The sequence below is a fragment of the Marmota flaviventris genome, chromosome 6, assembly GCF_047511675.1.
Source record: "Marmota flaviventris isolate mMarFla1 chromosome 6, mMarFla1.hap1, whole genome shotgun sequence".
In the NCBI taxonomy this organism is placed as follows: Eukaryota; Metazoa; Chordata; class Mammalia; order Rodentia; family Sciuridae; genus Marmota; species Marmota flaviventris.
The window spans coordinates 129,031,208-129,053,284 of NC_092503.1; the positions used below are offsets into that span (position 1 = coordinate 129,031,208).

Genomic DNA, 22,077 nt, shown 5'->3' on the forward strand with positions numbered 1-22,077 from the left:
AGTCCCAGGGGCCAACTCACCAGGCCCGAAACAAGCGCTGAAGGTACTGGGCTAGTCCTCCGGCTTGACCTGGATCTTGGAAGAAATAATGGCTCAGCGGGGAAGATGCTGACCGGCCAGTCCCGGCGACCCACGGAGCTGAGGCACTTCTGGGAGGATCTAGGATTCCGAGTCTAGGTGTCCTACCTCCTACGCCCACCTCACTTAGCTCTTTTTTCCCCCTTTTAATTTTTATTTGTTCTTTTAAGTTGTACATGACAGTAGAATACATTTTGACATGTCATACAGACCCATTTTTGTGGTTGTACACGATGTGGAGTTTCACTGATGGTGTATCCATATATGAACAAGGAATTGATGTCCGTTTGATTCTACTGTCTTTCCCATTCCTTTTCCCTTCCCCCCACTCTCCTCTGACATCCAGTTCTCTTTAAGCACTGAATCACATAATCAGAATTTCATGCGTGTGTGCGTCGCACTCAGGTTTTTATTTTATTTTTTAAAATTATTTTTTAGTTGTAGATGAACACAATACCTTTTATTTTATTTATCTTTTTGTGTGGTGCAGAAGATCAAACTCAGGGCCTCACACGCGCTAAGCAAGTGCTCTACCACTGAGCCACAACCCCAGCATAACCTGAAAGGATGAAACATAGACAATTGACTATTGAAGTGCTGATTTAAAAAATTAATACATTTATTGTGGTTAAAAAAAAACACTCAGAAATGCCAAAATTAATAAAGTAAAAGGGGAACCCTTCTCTGTTCTTCTTTAGTTGAACTCTCTGAGAATGTCACTTTTACTGTTAGTTTGGAATTTAATTTTATTGTTGTGATGTCTCTGGTGTGCTCTCATACACACACACACACACACACACAATGTCGTTAAGCTATTTTACATTTAGCTTTCTCTCCCTCTATTATTTTAAAGTTTTCACTTCAGGTATTCATGTACTGTATCTTCAGATATTTTTGTCTGTCTTGTATCTAATTTAGTGACTGCATAAAGAGTCCATAAATCACATTCACAATGCCTTTATTGTGTTGGGAATTAAACCCAGGAGTCCTCTATAACTGAGCTACATCCCAGCCTTTTTCATTTTTTGAGACAGAGTCTGGCTAAATTATCCAGGCTCTTCTCAAATTTGCCATCCTCGTGCCTCAAGTCTCCCTAATTGCTGGGATCAAAGGCGAGTGCTACCATGTAACTCAAGGCCTTTTTTTTTTTTTTAAGAGCAGGAATACTAGGATCGAACTCAGGGGCCCTGGAACACTGAGCCACGTCTCCAGCACTATTTTATATTTTTATTTAGAGACAGGTCTCACTGAGTAGTTTAGTGCTTCGCTGTGCTGAGGTTGACTTTGAACTGGTGATCCTCCTGCCTTAGCCCCTGAAGCCATTGGGATTACAGATGTTTTCTGGGACAAATTAAAAATCTATTCTTTAATTTAAAAAAAAAGAAAGAAAGAAAGAAAGAAAGAAAGGGAAAGGGAAGGCAGGAAGAGATAAAGTCTACATTAAGAATACAAAGGGGGAGCTGGGGCTGTAGCTCAGTGGTAGAGCGCCTGCCTCACATGTGTGAGGCACTGGGTTTGATCCTCATTAATACATAAAAATAAGTAAATAAAATAAAGGTATTCTGTCTATCTACGACAAATATATATATAATATATATATGGAAATTGGGCACCTTGGCTGTGATCCTAGCAACTTGGGAAACTGAAGAAGGAGGATGGTGAGTTGAAAGCCAGCCTCAGCAAAAGCAAGGTGCTAAGCAACTCAGTGAGATCCTGTTTCTAAATAAAATAAAGTACAAAATCGTCCTGGGGATGTGGCTTAGCTGTTAAGTGACCCCAACTTCAATCCCTGGTACCAATAATAATAGTAATAATAATAATCTGTCCAAAACCAATTAAATAAGCATTACTGGTACAAAAGAGTATAACCATATATACTGTTAGTCATATATCAGTTTTGTTATGCCAAAACAAAATTGTGGTATTGCATAAGCTTTGTTTTATTTTAATTGAAGCTCCTTATTTTATTATAACAGTAAGAAAGTATATTCGGTGTTATTGGAGTTTCCAAGAGGTGTTTTAACTCTAAAACTGTAGCTCTATTAATTTCTTTATATCCCTCAACCTACTCTTCTGAAGGCATTAAATAAATCCAAGTTTCATATTTTACTTCAGTTCCTTCCAAATAGCCAATAAGAGTGAATCCTGATGGGCTGGCTCATTCCTGTCATCCTAGCACTTGCTGAGGCAGAAGGATCCTTTGAGTGCAGGAGTTTTAGGCCTAGGCAACATAGTGAGAGTCAGTTTCTGTCTCTGTCTCCCTCTCTACACACACACACACACACACACACACAAATATACATACACATACACACACGTAAGTATACATACACATATATTCATACATATATGGGTACATATATGTATAATAATTAATAGCACCAACATGAGGAAAATTTGCTCAAATACTCATTGCTTTCTTCAAAATGCTATATTTACTTTCGAAACCCTCCCTACAAACTTTCCTAACCAATTAAGTAATGGGAGAAATGCTCAACTTCTCTTGAACTTTAATAATATAGCTTTAAATATATTTTTCTCTTCCATTTTATTTATGAGACTACCCAAATGTTTCACTGGCAGCTAGTTTATATGTGCTCATTGAGTGAGCTAACTATAGGACTCAGGCCCAAACCTAGAGTCAAGTGGGCAGCACACTGAACTTATCTGTAAATAGCTCTCAGATAGATTGCCTCCCACCTCTATGTTTGGAGTCATTCACATTTAGCAGTATTTTGTGTTAATTTTGAAGGGTTAATTTTCAAGTTAGATTTGGAAATTCCTTCTGAAAATACTGAAAAAAAAGGAAGGGAGGTGAAGGGAAAGCAAGGAATGAGATGAGCAAGCAAGAAATAAAAGATGGAGACCAGGCAGAGATACACACAAGTTTGTTTCTCAGAGCTGACAAATTAAGGCCATCTATCTATAGGAGAGAGAGGCAAAATAGGCTTGAGTTCTGGGACGTTTATGGGGGAGGTTCAGGAATCAGAGTTGAGAGGGTCCTAATGTGGACAGTTAAGGGTTGGGTTGGTAAGAGGGAGTGGTGAGCCTTTCTCAGAAACGCCCTTCAGCCAGAAAGTGAAACTTTTTCCTTAAAATAGCAGCTGTCACTTAAGATGGCCACCCAGAGGCTAAGCATGGACCTTATATTCCCCTCTTTTTTGTTTTTATTGGGATCATTAGGGAACAGGGATGTAGGTCAATCTTCTATAACTGCTTCTTGCTGGGAAAGGGTGGCATTTGAATCCTTCATTAGGGGATGGGATGCCATTGGAATGATGATGGAGGTTGAGTGGTGTTGTAATGCTGTGCCCAGTGCCCCAATTTTTGGTGAGGAATTTTGGATCTGGTCTTGAACCAATCTAATGATGCAGGGGGCAAGAGTTAACAGAAGGCCTATGACAAAGAGAAGGGAAGTGCCCCCTGGGGAAGGGGGTTACTTAGCTGTCATCCTTCAGTAGAGGAGAGCTATTGTTTCCAATGTTCAAGGTCCTGTTGGAATTGTTTTATCTGGACCTTTACTATACCAGATTGATTGACATAAAAAATAGCATTCCTCATGTAGGTGCAGACAAAGTCTTCCTTTTTTGACTCTAAAAATATCAAGGCCCCTTCAATTCTACAGAACAACAGCAGCTAAAGAATCAAGCTGAGACTGTATGGTTAGTATGGTTTGAGCAAGTTGCTATAAGTCTCCTAGAAACTGGAATGGTAATTCCTGGTAATGGCACCCCTGGGAGGTTACTGCAGAATAAGGCAGGAGGTCAAAAATGAAAAAGGGAAGGATGGTATTCATGGTTTTGCAGTGTCCTTGTGGTCCTCAGAGGCCAAAGGAAGATTGGGGGTTTCATTCTTGGAGAAACACAGCTTGAGAGGGCCTGTGGGTGTCACAGTATAAAGGGGAAGAGAAAAGTCATTTTAAATGGGAGTTATGAACCCAATATGGGATGCCCTCAAGGTGGGCCACAGAGGTAGTGGTAAGAATGATCTGATAGGGTCCAGTCCATTTTGTGAAGAGTTGAGAGGAGAAAGGGGGCCTGTTAGGGCAGTTAAAAAGTACCAAGTTTGGGCTAGGGATGTGGCTCAAGCAGTAGCATGCTTGCCTGGCATGCGTGCGGCCCGGGTTTGATCCTCAGCACCATATACAAAAAAAAACTTGTGTCCGCCGAAAACTGAAAAATAAATATTGAAATTCTCTCTCTCTCTCTCTAAAAAAAATGTACCAGGTCACCAGCAGACAGAGAAGGAGAAAGAGAAGAGGCAGAACTAGGCTTTGCTAGAATATCATTACTGTATTGCTAAAGAATGTTCCTAATATATGCAAGAAAGGGCCAGAAAATATGAGGAGCAAGGGGGGTAGTGGAGAATGAGTGGGTGTTGAGCTGAGCATGGAAACAGGCTGTCCATATAGAAACTCAAAAGGGGAGATGTTGAGTTGCTTCTTTGGGAAGGCTCATAACCTAAGAAGAGCTAAGGGAAGGAGTTTAATCCATTCTAAATGTAATTCAAGGGATAGTTTAGTGAGAATGTTCTTCAAGGTCTTGTTGGTACATTCCACCTTGCCAGAGGACTGGGGATGGTAGGAGATATGAAAAAGGGAGGAGATGTTGAGTGCCTTAGCTATAGACTGTGAAACATGGGAAGTAAATTCAGGACAATTATCAGCCTGGGGCAAGGAAGGGAGGCCAAATGGGGAAGAATGTGTTCAATGAGGATGTTGGCTACCATAGGGGCACATTTATTGGTGGGAGGAAAAGCCTTGACCCATACTGAGAAGGTGTCTAAAAGTACCAAGAGAAATTTGTACTGCTTGACTGGGGGCATATTGATGAAATCCAGCTGCCAATCAGAGTAAGGGTGATGTGTGAAGGGAAGGCAGTTGGGTGGAGACTGGAGGTGGGATTATTATTTTTTTTTGGCAGATTTCACAGGAGGCAGAGAGGGTAGAGAGAAATTGTAGGTCCTGTGGAGAGAATTTAAGGTGGGAAGTGAGAAATTGTTTTAAAGATGTGATGTTAGGGTGAAAGAGCTTGTGAAGGAAGGTAAGCATCTGTTGAGTGTCAGGTGGGAAAGAGTCCATCAGGGGACTAGCAAGGCAGAGGACAGCAGTCTGGGTAGGCTGTTGTAGGGCAGTTTCCCTTGCCTTAGAGTCTGCCTTTTTGTTGCTGAGTGTCACAAAGGAGGTGTCTGTCTGATGGGATTTATAATGTGAGATTCCAATGGCAGTGGGAAGCTTTGAGGCCTGAAGGAGATCAGAGATAAAGAGGGCATTAATAATTGAAGTTCTCTTGGTGGTAAGGAAATTCACACTCCTTCCAAATAGCAGAGTGGGAGAGAAATATGTGGAAAGTGTATTTAGAGTCAGTGTAGACATTAAGGGAGGCTCCCTTTGCCAAAGTGAATGCTCTTATGAGAGCAACAAGTTCAGCCTGCTGATTGGATATATTATTGGGAAGGGGAGCTGCTTCCACAACTGAGATTAGAAAGACTATAGCATACCCTGCCTGATGAACTCCCCACTGAAGGAAGGAGGAGCCATCTGTGAACCATGTGTATGTTGCCTGGAGCAAGAGGCCTTCCTGTAGTGGGAAGGATATGGAAGAAGTTCCTCCAGAGTTTCAATGCATGAATGGGTAAGATGAGAAGAGATGGAAGAGTCCTGAGGGGTGGGGAGGAGAGTAGCAAGGTTTAGAGCTGAGCATGTGTGGAAAGTAAGACTGGGATCTTCCACCAGGGAAACATGTAGAGACAAAAGGTGACAGTGGGGTAAGGAATGTAAGCCCTTGTAGGTGAAGTGTTCCTTTAGGTGACGGGGAGCCAGGATGGTGAGTGGGACTCCAAAGGTGAGTTTCTTTGACTCATTAATGAGTAGAGAGGCTGCAGCCATGTTTGTAGGCAAGGGGCCCATCCCTGAGCAGTAGGGCCAAGACCCTTTGATAGCTAAGCCACAGGGGCAAATGTTGACTCCAGCATGTGTCTGAAGACCCCTAGAGCAAATCCTTGCTTTTTCATGTAAAGGTGAAATGGGCATGTGAGATCAGGGAGATGGGGAGCAGGGGCCTGGAGGAGGGCCCAGTGGAGGGCCTGCTGGAGCCTGGTGAAGGGATTTGTAACAGAGTGTAATAGGGGTTCAGAGAGTAGGCCCCCGGCTGCATCATATAGAGGCTTAGCCAATAAAGAGTAGTTAGGAATCCAAGCTCTGAGGAATCCTGCCATACCAAGAAAGGAGAGAATTTCTTCCTTAGTAGAGGGCATTGGTATATTAGCAATAAGGCCCTTTCTATCAACTGTAATGGCTTTGTGTGTAGGGGTCAGGAGGAGGCCTAGGTATGTTACTATTGTCAAAGAAAGCTGTACTTTGGGTGGAGAAACCATATAGCCATGGGCAGAAAGGAAGTTAAGAAGTTTACAGGTGACCTGATGACTGACCTCAAAGGAGGGACTGCAAAGAAGGAGGTCATCAACATACTGTAGGACCATAGACTGAATGATATGTATGAATGCTAGGTCCTTAACCAAGGCCTGTCTGAAGATATGAGGGCTGTCTCGGAACACTTAGAGGAGAACTGTCCATGTCAGCTGAGTGGACTTATAAGACTCAGGGTCTGTCCATATAAGGATGAAAATGTCTTGAGGGTCAGAATGGAGGGGAATACAGAAGAAGGCATATTTCAGGTCTAGTACTGAGAAGTAAGAGGTCCTGGAAGGAATGGTGGAGAAAAAGATGTAAGGATTACTGTGGGATGACTGCAGAGTTGATGGAATGGTGGATTTGGACCAAGAGGTAGAAACCATTAGGCTTTTTAACTGCTAAGATGGGGGTGTTATAAGGGGAATGAGTAGGTTTAGGAAATCCCTTTCAAAAAGAGGTCTTGAATGATAGGCTGTAAGCCTAGGAGTTTTTGTTGGGAGAGCGGGTACTGTGATTGGGCCAAAAAATGGAGGGGGTCTTTGAGACAAATATGAATGAGCTTGTGGTGCAGGGTGATAGAAGAACTTGAAGCATCCCAGACAGTACGGTCCACCTCAGAAAGAGGTAATGGGAAGGCACTGGCAGATAGAATAGGGTATGGTCCTAAGGTAAGGGTGAAGATTAGGGTATCTGGAGAGTCTGTATGGAAGTCTATATGAGGGGAGAAGAAAAGCATAGCCCCCAACTTTGTGAGGATGTCCCTTCCCATAAGGAGAACATGACACTGTGGAATGACTAAAAAGGAGTGAGTAAAAATTAGAGAGCCAGAAGCACAAACAAGAATAAGTGTCTGTAAGGGTTGGTAAGGTTAACCCTCTACCATGACAATAGAAGTCACTGAATGAGTAGTAGGCCTCCAGAAATCCTTGAGGACTGAATATGTAGCTCTGGTATCTAGGAGGAAGGAGACAGGCCTACCTGAAATATACAGAGTTACCCTGGGTCCCCACAGAGTGATGGCAGTGGACAGATGATGGGGGACCTGGGACTCATCAGTCCTCTGCAGCCAGTCCTAAAAGTTGGAAAGGGGAATCAGAAGGGCCAGATGGCTGGGGGCTGCTATAGGCTCAGGGACAGTCAATGGCCCAGTGTCCCTTCTGATGGAATTTAGGACAACGGCCTGGAGGCTTGTGAGGCTTAGGACATGTATAAGCCCAGTGACCTGTCTAACCACATTAAAACAGGGTCCCAGTCCCAGAGGCTGGGGATGTGGCTCAAGCGGTAGCATGCTCGCCTGGCATGCCTGAGGCCCGGAGTTCGATCCTCAGCACCACATAAAAACAAAGATGTTTTGGGCTGGGGATGTGGCTCAAGCAGTAGAGCACTTGCCTGGCATGTGTGCGGCCCGGGTTCGATTCTCAGCACCACATACATACAAAGATGTTGTGTCCGCCGAAAACTAAAAAATAAATATTAAAAAATTCTCTCTCTGTCTCTCTCTCTCTCTAAACAACAACAACAACAACAACAAAAACAGGGTCCTGGCAGTCCTGAGGGACAGATGGTCAGTGGAACAAGGGAGATGCTAAGGTTGGACCGATGGCTTGAGCAAGCATCTGATATTTCTGCTTCCGGGCCTTCTCCTCTCTCTCGTTATACACCTTAAAGGCCATTTTCAGAACCTCAGTTTGGAGATATAGGGGCTCCCTCTTGAGGCATGTTAGTTTGGCCTTAATATTAGGGGAAATCTGGGAGAAAAAGTAGGTCATTAGTAATTGTCTCCCGTCTGAAGTTTCAGGGTCCAGATTAGTATATTGCAATAAAGCCTTGGTCAGGCAATCTAAAAATGTTGAAGGATTTTCATTTTTATCTTGGAAGATTTCCTGAAGTCTTTCATATTTGATAGCCTTATGGGCTGCCTTTCTAGGTCCTGCCATGAGGCAAGTAATGAATTGGTTTAGTTACTAGTGACTCCCCTATGTGAATTAAAATGCCAATTGGGGTCCTGTTCAGGGACTGCTTCGGTGCCAATCGGATGGGCAGGGGAGGTTTGATGTACCTCATCAGCATAATTTCTAGCTTGCTCTCAAACTCTCCTGCACTCCTCAGGAAGGAGGGTGTTAGACAAGATCATATGGACATCATGGAAGGCCAAATTGTATGATCAAGTCAGATATTGAAACTTTTTGATATATGTGGTGGGACTTGAAGTATAGGACCCAAGCTACTTTTCTATTTGTGAAAGATCTGACAAAGAGAAAGGCACATGAACCCAGATTATACCATCTACCCATGCCACCTCATGTACAGGACACAGAGATGTGGGTTGGGAAGTGGCAGCTCATGAGCATGTGGTGGGAGGAGAAAAGGGCAGAGGGGCCATGGGGACAGTTGCTGTGGAGGCTTCATTAGAAAGAGAATTGTGGTATGGTGGGGGCTCATCTGCTGGTTTGAAGGAGAAGGAGTCATGAGTAGGATCTTCTGTCCCTTTGGAAGCAGGTATAGGCAAGGTGAGAGCTAAGAGGACTTGTGAGGGAGAGTAAGAGTTGCAGAGAGAGGGCTTAGAACATAGAAAGGAGAAGGCCTGAACTTATAATATCTCTTTCCATTTTCCCAAATGTTCACAATAGTTGAAAAGATCCCTGATAATATTGGGATCTAGAGTGCCATTAAGCAGCCATTTAGAGTCATTATCCAAAGGATATTGAGGCCAGATCTGATTGCATAAGCAGATAAGTTTTGGAAGGTTTACATCCAGGGTGTAAGAGAGAGACCCTAGATTAGCCAGGAGGCAGCCTAGGGGACTATGGGAAGGAATGAATGAGGAGCCACCCATGGGTGAGATGTAGGAAATGAGTTTAGAGGTGGGGTGTCTGCCAGTCTCTAGTATCACCTAGTTGAGAAGACAGTTACGCTCAGGGGATTGTCACCATCACTGGGTAAGTGTCAGGGCAGGAGTCTGTTGAGACACTTGGGTGCCTGGCCAGGACTATGTGGTAGGGGCAGAAGCCTGTAGAAGGGGCAGAAGCCTGTATAAGGGGCAGAAGCCTGTAGAGATTAACCCAAGGCTGAGAGGTAATCTCACCAGAAATAACTCCCAATAATCCTCTGTGTTTTTTTCTCAATATCCAGGACCCAAATAAAAGACCACCTATAGACTCAGTTGGCAGTAGGGATGAGCAGTAGCTGTGAAAGCTGTGGCTGGGGTACCCCTGACCAAATGGTAACCCTGGGAGTGCCAGATCATCCATGGTCATTTCCTGGGACCCATAGGTCATTTAGGTTGACTGGAGACAGGGTCTTACCTAAAATGTCCAGTGATGAGTGCAGAGAGGGCATTCAGCAAAATGGAGGACCTGGTCCCATGATGGAATACTTATCAGGGCCTGGGGATGCTCAGTGACCCTGAAAGAGGGGAGCAGGCACACCAGGAACTCAGCCTATCCTGGGTTTTGGCACCGAAATGAAGGGAAAGTGAGAAACAAGAGATAGGTAAGCGAGAAATGAGACAGAGACCAGGCAGAGATATACACAAGATTTTATTTCTCAAAGCCGACAAATAAAGGAGAGAGAGGCAAAACAGGCTTGAGTTCTGGGACTTTTATGGGGGAGGCTCAGGGATAAGAGCTGGGTAGGTCCTAATGTGGGCAGTTAAGGGTTGGGTTGGTATTGTTACCGCTGTTGACTGGTGATGAGTCCTCGCTTCCCCAATGTTGAAGAATAACACTAAAGAAGCACGCCGAGGCAAGGTCAGAGTAAAAATTAGAAGTTTATTAAAGGACAGCAGAAAAGACTTCTCCCGGAGGAAGAAGGGGACCCAAGAGGTGGAATCCGTGGAAGTGCAGTTGTCTCTCCATTTTATAGTTTCTTTCAGTGATGGAATGTAGGTGGGAAGGCCCGAGGGGTGGGACACAGGTGGGCCAAAGAAGTAGTCTGAGCAGGAAGGACTTCATTAACACTTCTTTGGGATGGACTTTGGCCTAGGGCCTTTTCAGGACTTCATCAACATTCCATGAGTTGTCCTGCATTTCCTGGAATCATTCTCAGCATGGCCTCCATTTTAGATTTCACTTGGTATTAGACCCGATTTATCTAACTACACTGACTACCTAACTTCAAATCTGGCTTCAGTATGAGGGAGTGGTGAGCCTTTCTCAGAAATGCCCTTGGGTAGGCTGGTTCAATATACGGAAATCAATAAATGTTATTCACCACATCAATAGACTTAAAGATAAGAACCATATGATCATCTCGATAGACACAGAAAAAGCATTCAACAAAGTACATCATTCCTTTATGTTCAAAAAACACTAGAAAAACTAGGGATAACAGGAACATACCTCAATATTGTAAAAGCTGTCTATGCTAAGGCTCAGGCTAGCATCATTCTGAATGGAGAAAAACTGAAGGCATTCCCTCTAAAATCTGGAACAAGACAGGGATGCCCTCTCTCACCACTTATATTCAATATAGTTCTCGAAATACTGGCCAGAACAATTAGACAGACGAAAGAAATTAAGGCATAAAGATAGGAAAAGAAGAACTTAAATTATCACTATTTGCGAATGACATGATCCTATACTTAGAAGACCCAAAAAGTTCTACAAAGAAACTACTAGAGCTAATAAATGAATTCAGCAAAGTGGCAGGATATAAAATCAACACGCATAAATCAAAGGCATTCCTGTACATCCATCTAATCCTTTATTGTCTTTTTGGTCATTGCATCCTGTAATTTTTCCAAAAATGACAAGAAAAACACCTATCATGAATGCTCCAAATATATTCACTGATGGGTCAAATAATGGTACAGCAGCAATAGTTACACCTGATCAAACTTTTACATTTTTAGTACCCAAACAATCAGTTCAAAAGGTAGAGCTTAATGCAGTATTACAAGCTTTTGTGATGTTTAAAGATTCTGTATTTAATTTATTTTCCGATAGTCAGTATATAGTTAATGCTATAGTATCCCTTGAAGATGCTGGTAGGATTTCCCCTTCCTCTACTGTTTTCTCTTTGCTTTCCACTATACAAAGTCTAATCTGGGACAGAAAAGATCCATTCTTTATAGGACATATCAGGGCACATACAGGTTGCCTGGAGCCCTTAGTTTGGGCAATGATTTAGCAGATAAAACTACACATGACATACATATTTTCTCTACACTAGAAGAAGCTATAAATTTTCATAAAAAGTTCCATGTCAATGCTAATACTTTACAAAAGCGTTTTAACATAACTAAGGAACAAGCTAGACAAATAATAAAACAATGTCAAAATTGTGTGACCTTTTTACCACAAGTTAATTTTGGAGTCAATCCTAGAGGATTGATACCTAACCATATTTGGCAGATGGACATCACACACTTGCCAGAATTTGGAAAATTAAAATATTTGCATGTTACAGTTGATACTTCTTCTGGATTTTTGATGGGCTCCCTTCATGCCGGAGAAAAAACTAAAGATGTTATAGCTCATTGCTTACAAAATTTTGCCACTGTGGGTGTTCCAAAACAGTTAAAAACAGATAATGCCCCTGGTTATACTTCTACCTCTTTTAAACAATTTTGCTCAACATTTGGCATTACTCATATAACAGGAATCCCATACAATCCACAGGGACAAGGCATAGTTGAAAGAGCTCATCAAACTATTAAAATGTACTTATTAAAGCAAAAAGAAGGAATTGGGAAGGGGTATATATTCCCCAAAGATAAAGTTAAAATAACCCTTTTTACTCTAAACTTTTTCAATTTGGATTCATCAGGACTTAGTGCTGCGGAAAGGCATATGTGTCCAAAAAATGTGCATAAGCCCAAGGTACTTTGGAAGGATATTCTAACAGGACAATGGAAAGGTCCTGACCCAGTAATTGTCTGGAGTCGGGGGTCTGTTTGTGTGTTTCCACAGGGAGAACAGCAGCCGATTTGAATTCCAAAAAGATTAACTAAAGCAATTTCTACAGACCAAAAAGAAGATGATTTGGCTCAAATCCATAACAACTGATATCCAAAACTCCAGTTTGGCTATTCTTACATCTGCGACAGAACCAGGATGCTTTTTTCAATATCTATTTTATTATTGCCCTTTGCCATATCATGAAGTTCTATTTTGTTTTTTGAGCTCATACAGACCTAGGTTAATGTTTTGCTGATCAGTTCTATTTTTTTGACTATAGAGTTTTTAAACATTGCAATGGAGATTTCACCTGTAAAAAGTTATAAGGCCTTTACTATTATGTTATGTGTTGTATGTATTATATTATGTGTGCACACTTGTGTTTTGTGTTATATGTTTGAATGTACGTATGTCCATATATCATATATGATGAGCGCTCATGAAAAAATGGATCCAAATTTTTTTTCATGTGATTTAAATGGTTTAATTTAAATTGAGTAAACAGCTGTTGAGGATTGTTTTAATATATGAACAAAAAAGGAGGTTAACAGATCTGTTTGTTTACTTTCACCTTTCTTTTTCATTATATTTAATAATTCTGTTGAAGATAAGGTACATTGTTAAGAAAATTGTTTTCTAAAAAAAAAAAAAAGAAAAGAAAATTGTTTTCTTGCATTGTGAACTCACTTGTATGCATTGTGAACTATCTGTTGGTGCAGCAACTTGTGGTAGTGTTGGGGTATTTATGCTGATGGTGTCATCGGTGGTATAATTTTTCCAAAAGGAGCCGTCACTGAACTGCTTGCAGAACTTGCCTGGACTATGTATCACTTGTATGCATTGTGAACTCACCTGTATGCATTGTGAACTATCTGTTGGTGCAGCAACTTGTGGTAGTGTTGGGGTATTTTTACTGATGATGTCATTGGTGGTACAATTTTTCCAAAAGGAGCCGTCAATTGGCTTGGTATCTTCCTCCCTTCTGCTTGTCATGGTCATTCAGCTAAAATTTGGGGGCAAACAGAGGTGAGGCAAAGAACCTCACCCCCCCCCCCCCCCCCGCTGATACAAAGACTTATCCACAGGTGTGGCTGTATACTGGACCAGTAGTCAGTGACGGGTAAGATCCAATTGCAATGGTACCAACCTAAGACAGGAGGCTGACGCCTTGAGGTCAGCTCATCCGATAACAGGTACGGACCATATGTACTATTGATATGTACTATTGGACAACCTAAGGCAGGCACAGTCCCTAAGCCACATGCTTGTTGTTTAAACAGAGAGGGGGAGATGTTGAAAGCCACAGCCGAAGGGGCCCCAGCAAACTTTCAGACTGCCAGCTGATGATTGGCTCACAGCGGCCCCAGCAACTTCTAGCTGATTGGCTCCTCTGCGGTGATGCTCATTGAGCTGTTTCCCTGCCCTTTCAGACCACGGAGCTGCTCATTGGGGGACTTTTTTGGCTCTGCCCACGCCACCCAGCCAATCATCCTCAAGAGCAGGAGGATTGTGGGAAGTGGAGAGGCTTGTGGTTGGGGAAGAGGCTTGTGGGAAGCCGGTGGTGGCAGTTGGGCTCTGAAGGTTTTCCTGAGGAGCTTTTTTGTTTGGCATGTGTGGTTCTAAAAATAAAGTTCATTTCTTTTGACAAGTGGCTCCTGAATCGTGCCCAGCCAGACTGCGGCAATATCAGTGACAAATCTTCTGAAATGGAAATGAGTACAACCACTCCATTCACAATATTCTCAAAAAAAGGAAAAAAAAACCTTGGGAATCAACCTAACAAAAGAGGTGAAAGACTTATACAATGAAAACTATAGAACCCTAAAGAGAGAAATAGAAGAAGATCTTAGAAGATGGAAAAATATACCCTATTCATGGATAGGCAGAACTAACATCATCAAAATGGTGATATTACCAAAAGTTCTCTATAGGTTTAATGCAATGCCAATCAAAATCCCAATGGCATTTCTTGTAGAAATAGATAAAGCAATCATGAATTCATATGGAAAAATAAAAGACCCAGAATAGCAAAAGCAATTCTAAGCAGGAAGAGTGAATTAGGCGGTATAGCGATACCAGACTTCAAACTATACTACAGAGCAATAGTAACAAAACAGCATGGTACTGGTACCAAAACAGGCAGGTGGACCAATGGTACAGTAGAGGACACAGAGACCAATCCACAAAATTACAACTATCTTATATTTGACAAAGGTGCTAAAAGCATGCAATGGAGAAAGGATAGCATTTTCAACAAATGTTGCTGGGAAAACTGGAAATCCATATGCAACAAAATGAATCTGAATCCCTTTCTCTTGCCATGCACAAAAGATAACTCAAAATGGATCAAAGAGCTTGATATCAAAACAGAGACTCTGGGTCTGATAGAAGAAAAAGTTGGCTCTAATCTACATACTGTGGGGTCAGGCTCCAAATTCCTAAATAGGACACTGATAGCACAAGAGTTAGAAACAAGAATCAACAAATGGGACTTACTCAAACTAAAAAGTTTTTTTCTCAGCAAGAGAAACAATAAAAGAGGTAAATAGGGAGCCTACATCCTGGGAACAAATTTTTACTCCTCACACTTCAGATAGAGCCCTAATATTCAGAGTATACAAAGAACTCAAAAAATTAAACAATAAGAAAACAAATAACCCAATCAACAAATGGGCCAAGGAGGTGAACAGACACTTCTCAGAGGAGGACATACAATCAATCAACAAGTACATGAAAAAATGCTCACTATCTCTAGCAGTCAGAGAAATGCAAATTAAAACCACCCTAAGATACCATCTCACTCCAGTAAGAATGGCAGCCATTATGAAGTCAAACAACAACAAGTGCTGGCAAGGATGTGAGGAAAAGGGTACACTTGTACATTGCTGGTGGGACTGCAAATTGGTGTGGCCAATTTGGAAAGCAGTATGGAGATTCCTGGGAAAGCTGGGAATGGAACCACCATTTGACCCAGCTATTCCCCTTCTCACACTATTCCCCAAAGACCTTAAAAGAGCGTATTATAGGGATACAGCTACATCGATGTTCATAGCAGCACAATTCACAATAGCTAGACTGTGGAACCAACCTAGATGCCCTTCAATAGATGAATGGATAAAAAAATGTGGCATTTATACACAATGGAGTATAACTCAGCACTAAAAAATGACAAAATCATGGCAATTACAGGGAAATGGTTGGCATTAGAGCAGATTATGCTAAGTGAAGCTAGCCAATCCCTAAAAATCAAATGCCAAATGTCTTCTTTGATATAAGGAGGGCAACTAAGAACAGAGCAGGGAGGAAGAGCATGAGAAGAAGATTACCATTAAACAGGGACAAGAGGTGGGAGGGAAAGGGAGAGAGAAGGGAAATTGCATGGAAATGGAAGGAGACCCTCATTGTTATACAAAATTACATATAAGAGAAAGTGAGGGGAAAAGGAAAAAAAACAAGAGAGAGAAATGAATTAAAGTAGATGGGGTAGAGAGAGAAGATGGGAGGGGAGGGGGATAGCAGAGGATAGGAAGGGCAACAGAATACAACATACACTAGTACGGCAGTATGCAAAAACGTGGATGTGTAACAGATGTGATTCTGCAATCTGTATACGGGGTAAAAATGAGAGTTCATAATCCACTTGAATCAAATGTATAAAATATGTTATGTCAAGAGCTTTGTAATGTTTTGAACAACTAATAATAAAAAAAAAAGAAAAAAGAAATGCCCTTGGGTGGGAAAGCGAAACTTTTCCCTTAAAATGGCGGCTGTCACTTAAGATGGCCATCCAGATGCTAAGCAAGGACCTTATATAAGGGAGGTCTCCAAAAGAGGAAAAAAAAAAAAAAAAAAAAAAAAAGAAGGGAAGTAATTGGAGGATTCTTGACAAATAATCTATACATTCATGCCAAATGTCCAAATATTGGTATCACATAAAACTCTTTCACTAACCCACTGTGTATGAGGATTTCAGTATAAGTGGGTATAATAATTTGCTCTGTGGAACTTAGCAGCTCTCTCTTATTCACTTTAAGTATCTTTTGAATACAGTGACTATAGTTGCATGATTTTTTTTTTTTTTTGCATAGGCTGAAAAAAACAACAAAAACCAAACTAAAACAACAAACTTTCTTTTACAAAGACTAATCTAGTCATTACCATGGCTGGAGGTCAACTCTGCAAGATCTGCAACTAATCCTAAAACCTAGATATAGGATATTATCAGTGGCAAGTTGATTACATTGTCTCTTTCCATGATGGTGAGAAAAAACTTTGTCTTCAAAGTGTTGCTGAAAGCTCGGTCCTTGCCCTGATGCCAATCCAAAAATAAGAAAATGGTTTTGAGAAAAAAGAAAAAGAAAAAGAAGGTTTATTGCTTTGCTAGCAAAGGAGAAACACAGGGGACTCCTGTCCTAAAGGCTATCAACAGAAACCTATCCACCTATCAACAGAAATTGGGGACTTTTAATGTAGCTCAAAGGCTACATTCCACCTGTTCTCTGTCTGAAGTTGTAATTCACTTGTTAATTTGAGAGATAGTAATTTTTGAGATCTTCTGGTACTATTTCCAAAGTCTGGATTACTTCATTCCTATGGTGGGTGTGTACTCAGGGACAGATAACTCTGCCTAAAATGGGAAAGAAAGGTAATCCTGTTTCACTACAGACTAGGGAGGGGAAGAAATTAGGAGCAGGGAGAGAGGGTGAGAAAGAAACATGTCCACTTTAAAAATCAGTTGCAGTGGCAGAGCAGCAAGTGTTGTATTCAAAGCATAGAGTGGACTGTTACATTGACACTAGATGTATGTAGTGCTATTAGAAAATTATGTGTGAAAACATTCAATATGAACAAGAAGGTTGCTATTAACAAGGAAAGGCTGCACCAATGTATATATACCCTGTCATGAAGTGTTATACCAGATTCGTGGGACCCCAATAGACCTCCAGGAGCTGAATCTGATGCAATTGCACAAGAGTCTTTATTGAAAGCTCGAGCCTGGACTCACAACCATTTCTGACACAGCGGTCCCAAGGAGTGAGTTCAGTCCATTGTTCATTTGTTCAGATTTTATGGGTTTTGGGAGATACTATAAACATCACACAGCAAATCATTCCATACTACGGGAAAATCAAACAACAACTCTTAGCATTGATTAGTACATTCATTGGTGGGAACATGTTGGGTAAGGGTGATTGGTTAGTTCAAGAGGTGGATACATTTGAACTGATTAGTTTAAGATGTTAGGAGTATATGTGCTAAACTACATGGTTTCCTAACATGTTATTAATCATGGAGACTACTTGGGGGGTCATCTGGCATTCCAGGTATCTTCCCTGTCTCACGCTGATTGGTTATCACCATCAGGCCTTAGGCCTCAAGTATTCTTTGGTCTTTCCAGGAACTAGCTTTGCTGAGTCAGGGACACCTGGCGCTGTAGATCTCTCCTGTTATTTACAGACAAACAATACAGCACATAGCTTCATGCCTAGGAATGTTCTGTAGGTTTTCCAAGAACAAGGGACACCCGCCCCCAACTTTGGACAGGCTTTGCTCTGAGGTAAGGCTGGTTTCTCAAAAATGGAGTCACATCAGTTTCTCAGAAGAATCCAAAGCAATATTAATCCACTTATTTCACAAATATTTATTGAGTACATACCACATGCCAGACATATTTTTCTTTGTTCAAAAGTGATTTCATTTCCAAAAGAAAATATATAAAATTTAAACAGATGGAGTGCAAATGCACTTTTTATTGCATCATGGTTTATTTTGAGAATGAATTGTAAATATTAACTTGTCACATGTGTGAGGCATTTTATTTTGTTTCTTTATTGATATTAAAAATCCTATATGTTCAATAACTGAAATAAGTTAATATTCTGTTTTAAAAATATGGGGCATTTGGCAGAAATGTAAGACAACTTGTACAAAGAACAGAGGTGAAACTAGTATTTGCATATTGTGGCCCCTAAATCTACAACTTTCATTGAAAGAGGTTGTGAAGTCTTTTGAAAGACACTAGAAAGAAAAGCAGATGAGCAATAACACTAGAGGCTGGGTGTCTGATCCCATTACTGAAAAGCTTGGGCCTTGTCCCTGATTCAAATTCCATAATGAGGATGCAGTTTTGAGAACAAGAAGAAAAGTATTATTTTTCTACCAAAGGAGAAACTCAGAGGACTTTTGTGATTCTGCCCATCAGTGAAAACAGAGGACTTTTAAAGAAGCTATTCAAAGGCTACATTCCAGGTATGCCCTGATAGGAGGTCCCAGGTGCACCCTGATGGTGTGTTGAAATTCACTTGTTTATTTGGGAAATAGTCACTTACTAGTTTTTCTGGTGACATCTCCTTTCTGAAGAAAATAGATAACTCAATGTAATCTTGTTCCCTGCCCCCAGGTTAGGGAGGGGAAGAAGGAGAAGAGGAAAAGAAAAATATGTTCCTTTTAAAATCAGCATCAAGGGCTATATTCAAAAAGTAAAGTGGACCACTGTTAAAATCCCATTGCTGCCAACCAATCAACTTTACCATCCAAATTGATTTGTAAAGTTTTTTTTTTTTTTGTTGTTGTTGTTCGGCTGCATATTTCTAGGAAATATAGTTTTAGTTTTCATCAGGTCTTAATCCCCAAACTGTAAAATACCATGAACTGCCTAGGTCTTTGATCCACTTAGAGTGTATATAACTATTCTTTATGCAGTCAGTACCTTTATGACTGCATTCATTGACTGCATAGTAGATTCTAGAATGAGAATCCTAGAAATGAGTATACCTAGAACCACTCCTCATTTGCCTTTTTCTCTTTGACTTACCCCAGAAGAATAGTTTTAAACTGGGCAAACATCTTTTGTTGTGGAAGGCATTTGAGGCTATTAGCATTCTTTTTACATTCTATCTCCTTCCCTTGCCTAACCCTTACCTATCCTAAGCCTGGTAGTGGTACCCACAGATATTTATTAGCTTTGCTAGTTAAGTAGGTGTAGGAGTTTATTTTTTTTCTTTTAAATCATCAAAAGACATTGAATATATTTAATGATAAATAACCTTGCAGGGGCTGGGGTTGTGGCTCAGTGGTAGAGCGCTCGCCTAGCATGCACGAGGCACTGGGTTCGATCCTCAGCACCACATAAATGTAAAATAAAGATATTGTGTCTATCTAAATCTTAAGAATAAATATTAAAAAAAAAGAACCTCGCTCATACCATGCACACCTGAACACCTCTTGTGGAGATTGGTGACAAGAAGTCACCTCCTGCACTGGGCACTCTGGAGCATGGTATAGAAACTCCATAGCTTCTTGTGCAGATGAGCAGACTCACATCAGAGACTACATACAGACTATTGAAAGTGATGGTAAGGGGAGCTTTGAAAAAGTGACATTGGCATGACACACCCTTACAGGCAGAGAAGTTTCAATAATTGACAAAATTTGAATATAACAAGTCTACAAAATCTCTTCAGAGAAGTAAGAATATGAAGATTTTAAATCATCCAAGCATAGTGAAGTTGCTTGAAATCATTAAAACTGAAAAAAATTCTACTTAATAATGGAGTATGCAAGTGGAGGTGATCTATTTGACTATATGGTTGCACATGGAAGAATGACTGAAAAAGAAGAAAAAGCTAAATTTAGGCAGATCGTGTCTGCAGTACAGTATGACCACCAAAAGCAGATAGTTCACAGAGACCTCAAGGCTGAAAATATGCTGAAAATATGTTGTTAGATGCAGATACAAACATTAAAATAGCAGATTTTTGTTTTAGCAATGAGTTTACTTTTGACAGTAAATCAGTCATGTTTTGTGGTAGTCCTCCATATGCAGCCCCAAAGATCTTCCAGAGCAAGAAGTATGATGGGCTGGTAGTTGACATGTGGAGTCTTAGCATTATCCTGTACACTCTAGTCAGTGGGTCACTTCCTTTTGGTGGACAGAATCTGAAGGACCTTAGTGAGAGAATGGTACAAGGGAAATACAGAACCCCATTCTGCTTTTCCACAGACTTGTGAAAACCTTCTCAAATGCTTCCTGGTGCTAAACCCAATTAAGCAAGGCACTCTACAACAAATCATGAAGGGCAGGTAGATCAACACAGGGCATAAATGTCGGGGTCTGCCCTGAACAGAAAGAAGCTTAGCATGCCCCCTTAGCCTTGAGTAAAGGGGATTTGAAACCAGCATCACACTACCTGCTATGCAGGTTGGCCTCACTTTGGCTCCCCAAGGGAGTGCAGCTCTGGGAATGGGTGTCATCCAATGAGACTGGGCTACACCCTCGAGGTTGCTGTAACACAATTCAATTGCCTTATTTGGGTGGAATTTTCTATAGAATGCCCCCCCCCCCTGCTAAATAAAAGCAGGGGTTCCGGGTGTGCTCTCTCTGTCTGGCCTCTTGCATCTTGCTTCCCTTGTTCCCCTTGCCCTCCAGCATGGGAGCTAAGGTCTCAGAGCCATCCTTGAACTCCCAAGAGTTATCTGTGTTTGTGTGGTCCTTTCATTGCCAGCCCAAATTCATGCAGAGTAACCCTGACTCCATTGCCTATGTGGGACGTGGGCAGTACATGAGGAAGATGAACTTAAACCCTTTGTTGAGCCAGAGATAGACATCTCCATTTCTAGCAGAAACGTTTCACTTGCCAAGGCTCAGTCAAGCAGTGACCTCAGCAACAGCATCTGCTAGTCTCCTTAAAACAAAGTGTAGAGAAGTGTTTCTTCAAGCCAGAAGCAGAGATGGTACAGTGATCATGCTGGACCAGCTATTCCTTCAGTTGTGGCATATCTGAAGAGGAGTTAGACTGTAACAGGGTTTCACTTGATGCTTTGACTATATCCCTATGGTTTTGAAACATACATGTGTTTTTCTTTTTCCCAACCTCCTTCTCCCTGATCTTCTTTTCCCTAACCTCCTTCCTGATCTTCTCTCTGATATTCTTTTCCCTAATCATCTTTTCCTTAACTACTCCATGTTCTTCTTTTCCCCTGATATTCTCCTTTATGATCTTGTTATAGTCTGAATTTAATCAATACAGGTTATAAGTTATAAATTAGAAGTTATAAGTTAATAAAATAATAATTAGTAAAAATAATAGGAGTATAAGATAAGTGTTATAAAATTAGTAATGTTAAGATACTCCAGTCTGCCCTAGTTATAAGTTAAAAGAAATAACAATAAGATAATCACTAAAGGACATAAAGATTTATGTTGCCAGTAATAAGATATAGAAAATGTAAGGTGATAAGTGTAAGTTCATAAGTCTAATATAGTTACAAGTAGTTATAGATAAATATAGAAGTAAATATAGGTTGCTAAAACAGTAGTCAGATATAAGAAATAACTATAGACAAGCATAAGTTAGTACAGCCATAGTGACTCCATTTTCTTGGTTCCTGTGAAAATTCTATTACATATAAAATATTCTTGTGAAAGATCCATGGGAATGAGGATGTAAATCCATACAAATGAGGATGTAGACCCCCATCAATGGGGATGTGGTTTTCTGTTCTTGCTCTGCTAACTACATTTTTAGCCCCTGATTCTGCTTGCTTACTTGAATTTTTCAAGATCTTACAAAATTCCAAATGGAAGTCTATAAAGTGTGACGTGGTTCTCTATTATTGTCCTTAAATACTCTGACCACAAACAACTGGCTGCTTTTCTCTCAGAGAGCTATTCTCTGTCTAAAGCAG

The 22,077-nt window shown here is 40.9% G+C and overlaps 1 pseudogene; it reads left to right on the forward strand.

Annotated features, from left to right (window-relative positions):
• Nucleotides 1-6,459: 6,459 nt before the first annotated feature.
• LOC114080559 (MAP/microtubule affinity-regulating kinase 3-like) lies at nt 6,460-21,184 on the forward strand (annotated as a pseudogene).
• Nucleotides 21,185-22,077: the final 893 nt, after the last annotated feature.